Source organism: Trichosurus vulpecula, chromosome 8, assembly GCF_011100635.1.
Source record: "Trichosurus vulpecula isolate mTriVul1 chromosome 8, mTriVul1.pri, whole genome shotgun sequence".
In the NCBI taxonomy this organism is placed as follows: Eukaryota; Metazoa; Chordata; class Mammalia; order Diprotodontia; family Phalangeridae; genus Trichosurus; species Trichosurus vulpecula.
Window position 1 is genome coordinate 32,069,746 of NC_050580.1, and position 16,612 is coordinate 32,086,357.

Genomic DNA, 16,612 nt, shown 5'->3' on the forward strand with positions numbered 1-16,612 from the left:
GACTCAGGGCTCCCTGCCTTCAGGACAGTGTACCACCTAGCTGCCTGTAATCACAGCCCAGGCTTTTCTTTACATCGGAGCCGTCAAAGACCGTCCAACAAACAGTCAATTTAAAGAACTTTGACCCTGAGACTTCTGGAACCATGGCCTCAGAGGTGGGAGCTTTTTCTACCCACACTCTCTATAATTTGGTAATTGGCATAATGGGTCACTGTGACCATGAAGATTCATCCGCTATTGGTTAGCCTTCTGATAAAGATCTTCTCTTGAGCCACCAATCTTCCTTTAGAGCTAGATGGGGCCAGCTAAGCCATTAAGTCCAGCCCCTCATTATCCATGCGAGGTAACTGCCCCAGGTTACACAGGTTACAGGTGGCAAAGCCCAAGGTTCAAATCTAGGTTCTCTGGCTTTGAATCTCATCTTTCTACAATCCATATTGAGAGGGACTCCAGAAGCATCTCAAGTTGGAAAGGTCATCACTGTTTGGAGCCATCGAGGAAGGTTTTCTAGAGGAAGAGACATTTCTGTTGGGCTTTAATGGCCAAGCAGGAGATAAAATAGCACAGGGGCTGAGCCCTAGAGGAAAATGGGGATTCTAAGAGGCAGAGGGGAAGAGGGAGTGAATTCTAGGCATGGGAGAACAGTTAATGGAAAGGCACTGCTGAGACAAGCTAGAATTCCAAGTTATGGGAATAGTGGTTAGTCCAGTTTGACTGAAATGTAGATAGAGCAACGGGAGTAATCCAAACTGTTTTTTGAAGCAGTTTAGAGCCAGATTGTGAAAGCTTTTAAAGACCAAACTGAGGAGTTTGTAATTTGTCCTAGAGGCAATAGGGAGTCATGGAAACCTCTTGAGCAAGGGAATGATTCATCATGCCTGTGCTTTAGGAAGATGATTTTGACAGTTGTATGGAAGGTGAATTAGAAAGGGAAGAAATTGAGGTACGGAGGCCAACTAGGAAACTATGGTAATAGTCTTGGTGAGACATGATGAAAAGTCTGAACCAGAATGACTGTCATGTGAGTAAAGTGAGAAATGTTATGGAAGTTGGTAAGACTTGCCAACTGATTAAATGTGAGTGGGTGAAGGAGAGTGAAGAGTTGAGGATCAACTGAGGTTGTGAACTTGGGCAACTTGAAGATGGTGTTGCCCTTAACAGAAATGAGTAAGCGTGGGGGTGGTATGTGTCTAGAATATGGTTCTTAACTTGTGGTACCTGGGTGAATTTCAGGGATCCTGTGCACTTGGATGGGGGAATAAATTCCATCTTCATTTTCACTAATTTTGAACTGAAATTTACCATTTCCTTCTAGTAGCAGTGTAGGCAAAAAATATGATTGTGAGACAAGGCCCATTGGCTTCCCCAGATTGCCTGAGTGGTCCAGGATGCAAAAAAAGTTTCCAAACCCTTGATCTAGAGAAAATGATGAGATCTACTGTGTACATCTTGAGTTGAGAGGCCTATGGGGAATCCAGGTGGAGGCATCCTTTGGGTAGAACCGAAATTCACAGGAGAGATTAGTACTGCACATACAGAATTGGGAGCCATCTGCATAAGGATGATAATTGGATCCATGGGAGCTAGTGAAATCATAAAGGGAGAGGACGCTGCCACCTAGGGGAGAAGAAGTGACTCATGGGTAAGGGGCAGGATGCTCCAGCAAAGGAGACTGAAAAGGAACAGTCACACGAGGAAGAAGAAAAAGAGGAGAAAATAGTGTCACCAAAAGAGAAAGCTACCTGGTGATCAGCAAAATGGTGAGCTCTCCTCATGATGGTGTTCCAAGGTCTTGTCTCCCTCCACCTCTTAAGTGAGGCTGTCTTTCCTGTTTCTTGACCCAGGTGCAAAAAATCCCAGTTATGGTTTTATTATTGGCAAGAATAGTTAAGCCAAGCCAGTCATATCAACAAGTATTTATTAAGTACCTACTGTTTACTAGAGACTAGAGATATAAAGACAAAACAAACTAGTAAGGGTCTAGAACCAACCTCCCCTCATATCTCACTAATGTGTCTCCCTCCTTAAGTGGTCCAGGACAAAAAAAATGTCCAAACCCCTGATCCAGAGGGAAGATGAGGTCTGCTGTGTACATCTTGAATTGAGAGGCCTATGGAGGATAAAGGCAGAGATATCCTTCAAGCAGAACTGAAATTCACAGGAGCCATCTGCAGAAGGATGATAATTAAATCCATGGGAGCTAATGAGATCAAATTATCTTGGAATGATTTCTCATAGTTGGACACCTCTCTCTCTCTCTCTCTCTCTCTCTCACACACACACACACACACACACACACACACACACACACTGCATCTCTCACTAGCCCACAGGATGGGAAAGCTCTCCTGTCTTCCTGTATCTTTCAATTCCTCCTGTGCTTTTCCCCTTTGGACAGCTGGGCAGAACCATTCACATTACCCAGAGCTGCTTCCTGCTGCATCAAGAAGTGGGTTGGGCTGCCAGAGAGAGACATCCAAAGGCCCCACTGTAGCTGCACTGGCTGATACTCTGTAGCTATATTAAGCAGAATCGATTCCAGCAAACTCCTACGGCATTAAGAGAATCAGAGACCAAGTGTTTCCATCCTTCATTGAAATGTTTTCCAGGGTAAATTAGTCCCATTCTAGATCTCAAGAAAAAGGTCATTGCTTTCATTCCAATCTCCCAGTTGTTAGTGTTCTCCCATCCTCCCCTAAATTACTTTGCATTTATACTGTATATATTTTATATTTGTTGTTTCCTTCCAGTTGAATGTAAGTTCTTCGAGGGCAGGGATGGATTCACTTTTGTCTCTGTACCTATCCTGAGACAGCCGTGCGCGCACACACACACACACATACACACATACACATATGTGTGTGTGTATATATATATATATATATATCTATATATATCTATATATATATCTCTGTGTGTGTGTGTGTATGTATACATATACTTGTTGAATTTAACTGAATTGAACCTAACTCTAGAAGCTTTATTGACAATACGAAAATTGTTGGAATATATTATGTTGGTACAATGCCAGGCACATAGTAGGTACTGGATAAATGCTTGAATAGGATCAAATTGAACTGATGATATACAATCAATTAACTAGCATTATCAAGTGTCTACTGTATATCAGACACCTTGGTGGGTGCTACACACAAAGGGCATAAAAGAAATATACGTGCTGTTCAGCACCACCAGCCACCAGTTTCTCAGATGTCTGCTATGGCCCCTGGGAAGCAACACATCCAAAGTGGGAGTTCCAGCATAACTGAATCTTGGTCAGGACTGGGGCTTGATCTAGATAGCAGCAGCAATTAGGACTAACACTGTTTTATACTCTGGAGGGCAAAGGGAGCTGGAGCCTTTTCCAGATATGGTCTTTTGAATACACCAGTCATGAGTTACAGACACACACAAGGTTAGCAGAGTTCCATAGGTGCCACAGGGAAGGTCTTCATGGATCTATCAGTGATTTGAGCTGATCCTCTCTACTGGTTTCTTTCTCCTTGTGGGGGCCAGGGGGATGGTCGGGGGTCAGACTAAATCAAATGGATTTCCAACCTTTTTTGTCTCTCTTTCCTCCTCTGTTTCTTCTGGCCGTGGAAGGCGCTACTCCCTGACTTCCATTCTTCATCCCATCCTTCTTTCCCTTGATAATAGCTCTTTGTTAATAGCTTGTCCTCTGGCCCACTTGGTCCTGGCGGACAAAGGCTCAAATGCTGTTTTTACCTACCGGTGAAATGAGAAACCAAGCCTGATGCTGCTGGCATGGAAGTGGGCACTTACAACTCAGCCAGTTTCCTTCTCTATCTTAAGAGGGTGCATTTTATGTTGGCAAAGAAGGTTGGCATTGAGACTGGTCCAGGTACTTGGCATCTGAATTGCTCTGTTGAGACACTTTTATCTGCTTCTGGCAACCCAAACCTACAATTCTGACTTGCAGAAAAATTGCAATAATTCTGCTTAGGTCAATTGCTCTTGGTGTTTATTTCCATGGTACAATGACTGGGCATTGGATCAGTAGAGTAAAGGTAATATCCATGGTATCCACCAGCAGGCCTAGATCCTAGGGCAGAGCCACCCTTACTGACAAGAAAGGGTAAGAAAATCAACTCCTTTAACTCTCTATAACAACTGAGTTCAGCCCCCAAGTCACCTGGTCCAGGGCCTCAATCATCATGAAAAACTGGATCCCCCAAGAAGAGGGGGCTGGCCCCCTTTGCCAGCACAGGAAAGCATTCTTTTATGATTTTCATTGGCCACCCCACCCCACCTCCAAACTCATTGGTCTCTGCATTCAACATTTCATCTCTCACCTCCATGCTTTTGTACACATCTTCTCCCTTTTCTGGAACACTCTCTCTCCTCATCTCTGCCTCTTAGAGCCTCTAGGTCCCTTCAAGGATTATATCAAGTGCTACTTAAAGAAGACTTTTCAGATTCACCTGGTTGTTAGTGCCTTCCATTCCCGCCTTCTATCCTGAAATCACTTTGTATTTATTTTCACATTATATTTTGCATTTACTTATTTGTGGATATAGTGTATTTTCACAGTAGCTTGTAACCTCCTTGAGGGTATGGACTGTATCATTTTTGTCTTTGTATCTCCACTGCTTAGCCTGGAAAATAGTACATGCTGAATAAAAACTTGCTGATCGATTAATGAATGGATTAAACAAGGAGCCACAAGTAATTTCTAACCCTAAGTCAGAGTGAGGCTTCTAACAGAGATTCTGTCCTTAGTGACAAGGAAGTGGTAGTTAAAAAAAAAAAGTGTGAGAGTACTGTTTGGACTGTTCTGTAGCCCAAAGAGCTTGTTCCATGGGATAAGTAATCTTTTGGAGAAGAAACACCTTTACAACCAAGGTGCTGTGAACAAAAAGATCTTCCTAAATATAGGAAAAGTTGTTAAGAGTTTTTCTCCCTAATCTGAATATGGTGTACGTGAGGGCTCTGCTTTTCTAAGAGACCTTTAGCAAAAAACACTAAAAGAGAGATAGCAGAGTCTTGTCTTCCTTTTAAAGAGAAGAGGTAGTATCTTAGCTGAGGACTCCTGCTGAAGCCAAAATCTAGAGGTCCAGGGGAGCTGTACCTGGCAAAGACAAAGGATGATCACGAGACTCTCAGAATCCTACCAGACAAGGACTACATAAAGCCATCTGGGAGCAGTGCCTGGCAGAAGTTTACTAGTATGCCCACAAACCTGGAAAAGATAGCAAGTCCCTGCAGACAAGGAGCAGACCCAGCGGGATCCACGCGGTGACATCACCAGAAGACAGCCACAGTTTAGCAGGATCAGAGGTGTGAATTGCCCCTCTCTACATGTGAACCCTGATCACACGTGTTCCCTGACCACGTGTCTTTCCTATTTATGTCCATTCTTCCCAGTTAACAAGGTGTGTATTTGGGGAAGAACATGCCTCTGATTTATGGGGGAAGTATTTTATTACTACTTTTTCTACTACGCTATTTCATGAAGTATCTTTGCTTTTAACTAATTGCATCATCTAATGGTTTATTGTTATAAAAAGCTGTTATTGTTGTTGGGTTGTTTCAGTTGCGTCTGGCTCTCTGTGACCCCATTTGGGGTTCTCTTGGAAGAGATACAGGAGTAGTTTGCCATTTCCTTCTCCGGCTCATTTCACAGATAGGGAAACTGAGGCAAACAGGGTTAAGTGACTTGCCCAGGGTCATATAGCTAATAAGTGTCTGAAGCCAGATTTGAACTCAGGTCTTCCTGATTCCAGGGCTGGTACTCTATCTACTTCAGCCCCACCGAGGTGCCCGCCCCCCCTTTAAAATCAGATCTGATCCACCAAATATCTGAAATTTGGGGTAGCCTCGTCTTGATGAAGCGCATGAGAGTTGGAGGTGCTCCCAGGTACTATATTTGCCTCCAATCTAATAAGAATGGAAATCCAGGAGAAGGTAAGTTTCTTGAGGACAGGAACTATTTATTTATTGCCTCTTTATCCCTAAGACCCAAGACACTATGTTGTACACAGTAGGCACTTAATAAATACTTGCTGAACTTAATGTAATTGATTCTATTGACTTGTCATTCCCATGTAAAACAAGTCCGATTCTTTTTCGTGGAGACAGCCCTTCAAACATTTGAGTGCAGTGGATCGGATTGCCCCCAACTTCAAAAACAAACAAAGAAACAAACAGAAAGCCCAACCCCATGGGACAGTATTCTCAGACTCACATTAATAACAAGGTCTTGAGGAAAGCCAGCTCAGCAGTCTGGTGCTTCCATGGGCACTATTCTCTCTAAGTACGCTTCAGTGAGATAATAATGCTCCTCCCATTCCTGTCATGAATAAAACATGAATATGGCCCTACAAATGGTTTTTGTAAATGACTGGGTCCTCAGGAATTGTCTGGCATACACAGCATGTTTTAGCCTCTTAGTTGCTCATGTTTATGGGCAGCGTGGCTTCTCCTCATGGCCTTCAAGGCTAATGTCACAGGGACAGGGGGAGAGGGAGTGGACCTGTGATCGATCTCTGGCATCAGAAATTGCAGATGAGCAATCTCCCTCTAACAATTCAGATTTAAAGCTCTTTATTGTCACAAAGCCTTCACATCATGAAAGTCCTACCCCCAGACCCCCTGTTGCCATTTCTTGGAATATGTTCAGTATTTACTTATCTGTGTACACACTGTGTCCTACCCTCTCCCATAGAATTTAAACTACTTGAAACCATGTTCTGTTTTGTTTTTGTCTTTCTAGCTCCAGCCCCTAGGACAGAACCTGGAACACAGCTTGTTGTCAATAAAAGCTTGTTGAATTAAGTTGAGTTGAATTAACTGGTAGGAAGAGTCTTGGATTGGAAATCAGGAGACTAGTTTTCATTTGGGTTCAATCATCAACCAACAAGCCTTTATTATGTACCTACTATGTGCCAGGTACTTTGCTAGGTACAAGTACAAGGAATAAAATATTAACTCACTGTGTGATCATGGGCACCAGATTAACCTCTCTGGGCTTTAGTTTTCCCATCTACAGAAAGATGGGGTTGGGTTTGAGGAGCCCTGAAGTCTTTTCTAGATTTTGGTCCCATGAATCCTCCAGCTTGTTTATTGCCCCCAAGAGTCAGAGAGCTTGGACCAGTGACCAGAAGACCATAGATTTAGAGCCAGAGGGTACCTTGCTGGTCATCTAGTCTCACCTCAATGATTTTTACAGCTGAGGAAACTGAGGCCCAGAGAGGCTTGCCCCTATTCACAGAGCCAGCACTTGAATTCAGATTCTCTTCACCATCCCGGTCTGATAGTTCCACTCCGTCATGCTGCCATTTGTGGTCATTTAGCACATAAAATGTGGGGGAGCAGAGTCATCTTCTGGCTAAAATGTGAGGCAAGAGCTATGAACTCTGGAAAACATGGAATGAGTCTTCTCCCTCCTACTTCTGCTCTCCTAATAGAACAGTGTGGGGTAATGGAATTGTCCAGTCATTTCAGTTATGTTCAACTCTTCATGACCCCATTTGGGGTTTTCTTGGCAAAGATACCGCAGTGGTTTGCCATTTCCTTCTCCATTTTACAGATGAGGAAACTGAGGCAAACAAGGTGAAGTGACTTGCCCAGGGTTGAAGAGCCAGTCTAATAAATGTCTGAGGCTAGATTTGGACTCAGGAAGATAAGTCTTCCTGACTCCAGACCCTGGACTCTATCTACTACAGCACTCAGCTGCCCCAGGCGTAATGGAAAGGGCCCTGTATTTGAAGTTAGCAGATAGGTTTGAATTCCAACTCTGATTGCTGCCTCTGGGACTCAGGCAAGCTTTCTATGCTGTGAGGGCTTAGCCTGCTACTAAAGCAGAAGCTGCATGAGGGCAGAAGCTGTGTCTTATCTAAATATAGTATAACCCTTAGTGCCGGACACTTTGCAGGGGCACATGATAGGTGCTTATTAATAAAGGGTTGTTGCATTCTATGAGAGAAACTGAATGATCCATTATCTTTCTTCCAAACTCTCCTCTCTTCCAAACTTCCTCATTTCTGAGGGCATTGCTGCCCTCTCAGGCACCTAGGTTAGAAATCTCAGAATCACCCTTGATATTTCTTCCCTTTTCATTGGAAATCCAATGACCTATTCTCAGTCCCCACCTTCTTTGATCTTTCTGCTGCTTGACCAATCAATCCCTCCTCCCAGATTCTTTCTCTTCTTTTGCTCCCATGACACTGTTCTTTTTTTCCATCTAATTTCTCCTTTTCAGTCTCTTTTGTTAGATCATCATTCATCTCCTCCCCCTGCCTACATGCGATGGTTCCCCATAGCTTTTCCTCTTTTTCTCTATACTCTACCCCTTAATGATTTCATTTTGGCAGCTGTGTGAAGGATGAAGCGTAATAAGGAGGTACTTAAGGCAGGGAAACCAAACAGGAGGTATTTCAAGAGTTGAGAGGAGAACGGATAAGGACCTGAGCTAGGATGGGGATTATGTGAGAAAAGAGAAGGAAATAGATTCAAGAGATGTTACTGAGGTGGAAATAGCAAGATCTGGCAGCTGAGTGAGGAGTCCAGGATGGTGCTGAGGTCACAAGCCTTAGGACACTGGAAAGATGATGGTGCTCTCAAAAGAAACTGGGAAGTTTGGAAGAAGGGTGGTTTTGGGAGGGGGAAGGTAATGAGTTCTGTTTTTGGCATGTTGCGTTTGAGGTGTCTCTGGGACATCGAGTTCTAAATGTCTAATTGTAATGGGAAATGCATGACAAAGGGAAGCTCAGAAGAGACTGGGACTGAACATACAGATCTGAGAGTCATCTACATAGAGAGGATCATTAAATCCACGGGAGTTGATGAGGTCACTAAGAGAGAAGGTAGACAGAAAAGGGAAGAGGGCCCAGGACGGAACCTTGAAATTCATCTACAATGAAAGGCAGTAATGCGGTTGATGGACCAGTAAAGGAGTCCGAGAAGGAGCGGTCGCACAGGTAGGAGGAGATCCAAAGCAAAGCAACGTCACAGAAATCCAGAGAAGAAAGAACGTGCAGAAGGGGGAGTGTCAAAAGCAGCAGAGAGGTCAGTGAGGGTGAGGACTGAGAAAGGACCTTCACATTCGGCAATTAATGAATCATAGGTAACGTCGGTGAGAGCCGGCCTGGCTACCGACCCGCAAGGGTCTTCAGATCCTGTTGTTCTTCATGACACATTCCCTGATTCTCCCGGTTGTTTTTCCGATTTTCCTTGTATAATGTTTGTTGGCATTCCTGCGCCCCCCTCACCCCCTATTAGAACGTGAACTCCCGAAATGTTTCATTTTTATCTTCGCAAATGCAAAGTGCAGGTCAGTGTCTTGCGTATAAGTGCATAATAAATGGTTTGGGATTGTTTAATTAAGGTAATGCTTTCTCGTCCATAAGATATCTTACAAAGCGGTCCCTTAGTGCTTTCAAGATTGGGCCGTCCCTAGCGTTAATCTCCTCAGTGTGGATTTCTCCTGTTTTCCCCAGTTATCAGGTATAATTTCTCCTTCTTTGCACGGCACATGAGGGGCCGAGGGGTTTAGGATCCAAATGTGGCTGATTATGGAAATAGAAACATTGGCCAATTTGTTCTAATTTTACATCTATTTGTTATCCTCCTGTCAATTTCAGGCGTCAGACCTTAGAAAGGTGTGGCTCATTTGGCTCTGCAGCTAAGCTTTATTTTCGTTGTTTTTCCATAGTTTTCTAAGGGCCATTTATAGTCTCTCACTAAGTTCCTTCTCTGACTTTGAGTGGGGAAGAGCTGGGTTCAAATCCCACCTCAGGCACTTGGTAACTGTGACTTTCAGCAAGTCACTTGACTTTTCATCACCTGTAAAATGAGAGGGTCGGATTATACGATCGCTAAGATTCCTCCCAGCTTTGAACCTTTAGTCCATGATTCCAGGATTTTATAGATGAGTTTGCATTGCAAACCAATGCGGTCCGTGACTGCCTTCTTTCTTCCCCAGCAAGGATGTCCGGTTTTTGCTGGCTGAGAAAGTTACTTCCCTACTGCCATCCTAGTCACAAGATGTGCAACCTGAGGTCATCCCTCTCCTTTACCCCCACTCCCACCCTACCTAATTAGTTGCCAGATTCTTTCCATTTTATTTCCACCACAGGTCTCTCATCTTCTCTTTTTCTTCATTCATAAAACCACCACTCTAGGTCACGTTTTATCACTCTTTACCTAGATGATAGCAATAATCTTTTAATTGGGTTCCTAGACTCCAGTCTCTCCCTTCTACAATCACCTGTCACCAAACTGCCGTTCCTAAAACCATATCCCTCAGCCTTTCTCTAGAAATGTCAGCCCCTTCCTTATCCCTCTACTATAAAACACCAATTCCTCTGTTTAGTATTTCAAGCCTTTCACAGTCTGGCTCCAATCAACTTCTCCAGGCTTCATGCACACCAACATCACCATCATGGCTAACATTTCTATAGCACCTACTATGTGCAGGGCACTGTGCTAAGCACTTTATAATTATTATCTCATTTCATCCTCACAACGACCCTGCCATGTAGGCGCTATTATCATCCCCATTTTACAGATGAGGAAACTGAGGCAAAGAGAAGTTAAGTGACTTACCCAGGGTCACGCAGCTAGTATGTGTATGTGTCTGAGGCCAGATTTGAACTCAGATCTTCTTGACTCTGGGCATAGCTGCCTCTGTAGGTGACTTTTCATTTCCTGCTTTCATGCCTTTAGAGTTGGTCCTCCATGCCTAGAATACACTCTCTTCTCACCTCTGCCTCTTATAATTCTTAGCTCCCCTCAGGATGCAGCTCACATGCCCCTTCCTACTGATGGCCCAGCTATTCCTCTTTCCCCTGCAACTCTCACCTCCCAAAATTACTTTGCAAATATTTAATATTTACGTACCTATGTGAACATTAATTTTCTCCAGAAAATGTAAGTTTCTTGAGGACAAGGACTTTTTTTTCTCTTTTGTCTTGGTGTTCCCTGGTATATTGCCTGGCACCAAATAGTAAGTGCTTAATAAATACTGAATTGATTTTCTGGACTCTTTTAGCATCCTGGTTGTGGTGACTGTTTTACAGTGGTTAAACTTTTACAAGAAACGTGATAACCAAAGTTGACATCTTTGGTTTTTTTCCCATTTTCCTAATTTGGGGCATCAATGGCTTGTTTGAATGGGTCAGAGTAGAAGTTATGCCATTATTCAAGGTGTTAGAATTGTGTCTCTTCCTTTTTCTTCTTTATTCTTGTTTGATTTTAACTTTGACCTCGCTCTAATGGAGATGGCATGCTGGCATGCAAACCGCTGATTGTGATAGGACTTCTCACATCAGTAATCAGTCATTTCCCATCCTTTAAGATATAGTCAAGGGATCACAAGATCATAACTTTAGAGGGACCATAGAGGCCATCTGGCCTGACTCCCCCATTTCATTTATTTAAAATAAATGTTTTTTTGTTTTTATATCACATACATTTTCCAATGTATCCCTTCCCTCTCCCTCTCTCAGAGAGTCATTCCCTTTTTTAAAAAGAGGGAAAAAGAAAATTCAACTTACATATTTCTTATCTTTGGGGCTAAGTCTGCTCATTATCATTTTACAACATTCAATTTCAGTTGTGTTTTGTTCTTGTCCTTTCCATGTACGTTGTTGTCATCTTTGTGGATATTGCTTTCCTGGTTCTTCTGACTTCACTTTGTATCAGTTCATATAAGTCTTCCCATGCCTCTCGGTATTCATCTTATTTCCCATTTCTTATAGCACAATAATATTCCATTATACTTACGTACCACACCTTGCTTAGCCATTCCCCAATTGATGGGCATCTTCTTTGTTCGCAGTTTTTTACTACACGAGTTTGGTGTATATGGGGACTTTCTTTTTGTCCTTGACCTCTTTGGGGCATGTGTCTGGCTCTGGGTCACAGGGTATGGCCATTTTAGTCACTTATTTTACAGAATTCCAAACTGATTTCCAGATTGCCCAGCCACCTCATTTTTATGGATAAGGAACTGAGGCTCTGGGAGGTTAAGGGACTAGCCTATGGTCACACAGGGAGGAAGGAATAGAGTTAGAATCCAAATCCACCTCTCTCTCCATCATACCACACTAACTCCCCTCGCCTCTTTTTTTGTGTGTGGCACTGTTCAACGTTCACTATGTTCGGGGCCTCTCAATTCTCTTCCCAAAGAAAAATATCTAGGACATCTAGAACCAAAATTTTCAAGTAATCCAAGAATCCCTTGACATCTTTCATTTTTCAAACCAGAAACGCATTTTCGAAGAAGTTATTCACCATCGGCCTCTGCGCTTCCCTTCCTGTTGAAGTTGTCAAGCATCAAAGTGTATGTTGACCCTTTTTTTGGAGGACCTTGTCAAGGCCTTTGTAGGATTTCTCTGTTTTCTTAATAATAAAAACAATAGCAATAGTAACCATAGCCAGCATTTCTATGGTACTTTGAGATTTGCTTTACAAATATTTTCTTATTTTATTCTCATGACTCTGGGGGGGTAAGTGCCACTATTATTCTCAGTATCAGAGGTGAAGCGAATTGTCCAGAGTCACATAGCTAGAAAGGGTCTGAGGCCAAATTTGAACTCATGTCTTCCTGACCCCAACTATCCATTGTACCACCTAGCTCCGTCCTCTTCTGCAGAGGTTTGTTCAGAAACTGTCACCATCTTCATGTTGATCTTTTCCCATATGTTTTGCAGACATGTCTTTTCACAAAAGATCCACATATCCCATGACCTCATGTTTCTCGTTGCTTTTGGGTGCACAATGATATCTACTCTGCCAGCTCCTTTCCTTGATTATCCAAGAAGAACCCATATACTATCCGTCTATTTTGCTACTACTTATTTTTGTATTTTGGATTCTTTTTTGCAGGTAGTGGTGGCAGACCTGTGATTTCATAGGAATAGTTGAGGAACTCATGCCACCAGTGTAGATTGGTTTTTGTTGAGTCATTTTTTCAGTTGTTTCTGACTCTTTGTGACCCCATTTGGGGTTTTCTTGGCAGAGATACTGGAGTGGTTTGCCATTTCCTTCTCCAGCTCATTTTACAGATGAGGAAACTGAGGCAAATGGGGTGAAGTGACTTGCCCAGGGTCACACAGCTAGTAAGTGTCTGAGGCTGGATTTGACTCAGGTCTTCCCGACTGCCAGAATCACATGGCCTTTACGTGTTAGTGGTGACTCATGAACCCAGGTGTTCCTGGGTTCTGAAGCCATCTATCTAGTAATTACGAAAATATCCATCTTGGTGGATTTGATTTTTCTAATAGCATTTCTATTCGGTGATCATGGCCTTACAGAGCAAGATTTCTTCCTTCCTTCCTTTCTTTTCTTTTAGCCCCAGAGCCTGGCACCTGGCATATAGTCGGTGCTTAATAAATGCTTGTTAATTAAGACAGTTAAGTTACTATTGATAATCTATAAATAACAAGATTTTGAGTACAGATTCTCATATTTTCTTCCATGTCTATCCCCACTGCCCTACTCCACCTCACAGCCATTAGTTCCTTCCCTCAAGAAATGACCTTGCATTTATTTTGATTATGTGCTTAGATGTATATAATTGGAGACTGGTGCATGCACAGACCCCAGCAGCTTATTCAATGGATGGAACCTCTCCATATGGAGGAGCTAAGGAGCCCGCTTCCATGGGAGTTCCCACAATGGAAGTGCCTTTTCTATACTGTGTAGCTTGCGTGGATGGCTGATGACCTAGCCAAGAGTTGATTGGGTGCAGAGGCATTCGACAAGATACTCCAAAACTGGAATGCCCTCCCTGCTCTGTGCTAACCACTGACCTCCCTGGCTTCCTTAAGTTCCAGCTAAAATTTTCTTTTTTACAAGAAGCCTTCCATGACCCTTCTTAATTCTAGTGTCTTAATTCCTTCCTATTTATCCAGTAAAGAGCTTGCTTTGTCTATATTTGTTTGCATGTTTTCTCCTCCATTAGAGCGTAAGCTCCTTGAGGACAAGACTATCTCTTACCTTCTTTTTTGTATCCCCAGCGCTTAGCACAGTGCCTGGTACATAGGGGCACTTATTAAATGTTTATGGATTGATTGAAAATTGATTTTTCTTATTTACTCTTGGGGGTCGGCTTCAGGTGAGAGACCGTGCTGTCAGGGGACAGGGCCTATGTGGCCTTTTCCCCTCTGAGGCCCTATGGTCCATTGAGAGGGCTTTGGTCCTCGGTCTCTGTCTTTGTTCTTTTTCATTCTGTGTGAATGAAGTGGAGCCTCCGGGCCCTTGTGGGTTAGAAGCTGCTCCAGAATATTGGCGTGCCAGAGTCTGGGTTCCAGAGAAGTAACATTCAAGGCCCAGGCCCCGGTAGCTGGGACATTGATTGATCCAGCAGTCATCTCTCTATCTGAACATAATCTTGAGATCAAGGCTCTGTAGGAACTCAGCTAAATTACTCCCCAGAGTTTGAGATGGTACAGGAGAGAGCACTGGGACAAATGATTGGACATTTGTTCTTGCCCTAGCTTCGGAGTAAATGCCCCTTTGTAAAAGTCAAACAATGTTAAGTGGTTAAATGGAATTGGAACAGTCATCATTGGCACCTAAGAATAAGGGGAACACACCTGGCAGAGGCGCTAGCCAATGCCAGCAGAGATACCCCAGTGCCTTAGGGTTACCCCCTAGAATCCCGAGGGGCAGATATAGCATGCTGGCTCTGTGTGAGAGAACCATAGCATACTCACTACTCATACATGTCATTCCCCCAGACGGAATTAATGGTTGGGAAATATTTGTGTTTGCCTCTGTATCCTGAGTGTCTAGCACAGTGTCTGTTACTTAATAAATGCTTCCTAATTGATTTGTACCCTCTTCTTCCTTTTCGGCCACTCTGCTGCTGTCACTGTGGAAGCCTGAGGACGGAGCACCATTTTGTTTCACCAGTTATAGAACTGAAGAATCTGAGAGTAAGAAGAGACGTTGGCAGCTATCTGGCCTAACCCAGATATGAAAGGAATCCTGGCTATAATATTTCTAACACATAGTCCTCCAGCCTCTCCTTGAAGTACTCCAAGAAGCGAGACTCCATTACCTCTTGTGGTCATCCACTGGACTTTTGAACAGCTCCAATGATTAGAAAGCTTTTCCTGACAACGAGACTAACAACGAACCTGCAGAGAGGTCCTGGTTCTGCTCTCTGGGGCCAAACTGAACAGATCAAGGGCCTCCTCCAGCCCACAGGCTTTCATTTCTTGAAGACAAGTTGGCACATCTACTTGAGCCTTCTCTTCCTCCGGGGTAAATCATCCCAGCTCCTTCAGTTCATCCTCATGCCATGGACTTTGGCTTGGTAATGTCTTTTTCTTCCCTTTCATGTCCTTCATTGTTAATTTGGGTATTTTTAATAGTCAAAATGACTTATTTGCACAATATCATTCTTAAAACAATATTGCTTTCACTGTATACAACATTCTTTTTGGTTCTACTCATTTCCTCCTTCATTATTTCATGCAAGTCTTTCTATGTTTTCTCTAAGATCATTCAGCTTGTCTTTCATTATAGCACCGTAGTATTCTGTTGTTCAGCCATTCCACAATTCACAGCCATCCCCAAAATTTCTAGTTCTTTTCCACCACAAAGAAAGCTGCTATAAACATTTTATAACATATAGGCTCTTTCCCTTTTTCCCTAATCATCTTTCTAAAAAGACCTAGTAGTGGTATTGCTGGATCAAAGGGTAGGCAGTTTAATGACTCTTTGGGCATAATTTCAAATTGCTCTCCAAAAGGGTTGGATCAGTTCACAATTGCATCAACAATGAATTAAGATCGCAATTTTTCCACATCCCCTCCAACATCTGTAGCTTTTCTTTTCCATCACTTTAGCCAATCTGATGGGTGTAAAGTGATATCTCAAGGTTGTTTTAATTTGCATTTCTCTCATCAATAATGATTTAGATAATTTTTTCATATTTATTAATGTCTTAATTTTTAAGTCACATTGTCCAGAAGTAGACACAGTGCTCACAGTCGTTAACTGGAGGACAACACATCACGGCAGACTTCTGTCCATGGGACTTGTTCACCCTATTTTTTGAGTAGAGAGGTCCGATGTCTGCTCTCTTCTTCACTCCATCACACGTTTCTCCGAGGCATCCCTGAAGGAGATATTCACTGCATGATGTACACCTTCAACAGAAGATGAGTACTTCGGGGGTGGAGGTGGGGTGGAGGTGGGTGGAGGTGGGGTGGGGTGGGGTGGGGTGGGGCTTGTTTCATTTTTTAATGCGCCCCCAGCTCCTAGCACACAGAGCCTTGCACAGAGTAGGTGTTTAATACGTGTTTGTCCAGTCCAGTGGGTTGGAATGGATCCTGTTGAATTGAAGTGAGAGCCGATGTCCACCCCAAAGAAAAGGAAGAGAGAGGAGGGGAACCAATCCCCCCCAGAGAGGAGGAGAGGGAGGCAGGGGATGGAGGGGAAGGAGAAGAGAATTGGTGGTAGAGGAGCTGGGTTCGAATTCTGTGGCTTCTAGCGAGTCTCTTCACCTCCCCGTACCTCAGTTTCCCCATCTGTAAAAGAGGGGATTGGCCTCTGAGGTTCCTTCCAGCTAAGGTCACCTACCAAGGGGGCAGAAGGAAGCCACCTTCCTTGGGGGAGGGGAGTGGCGGGGGCGGGG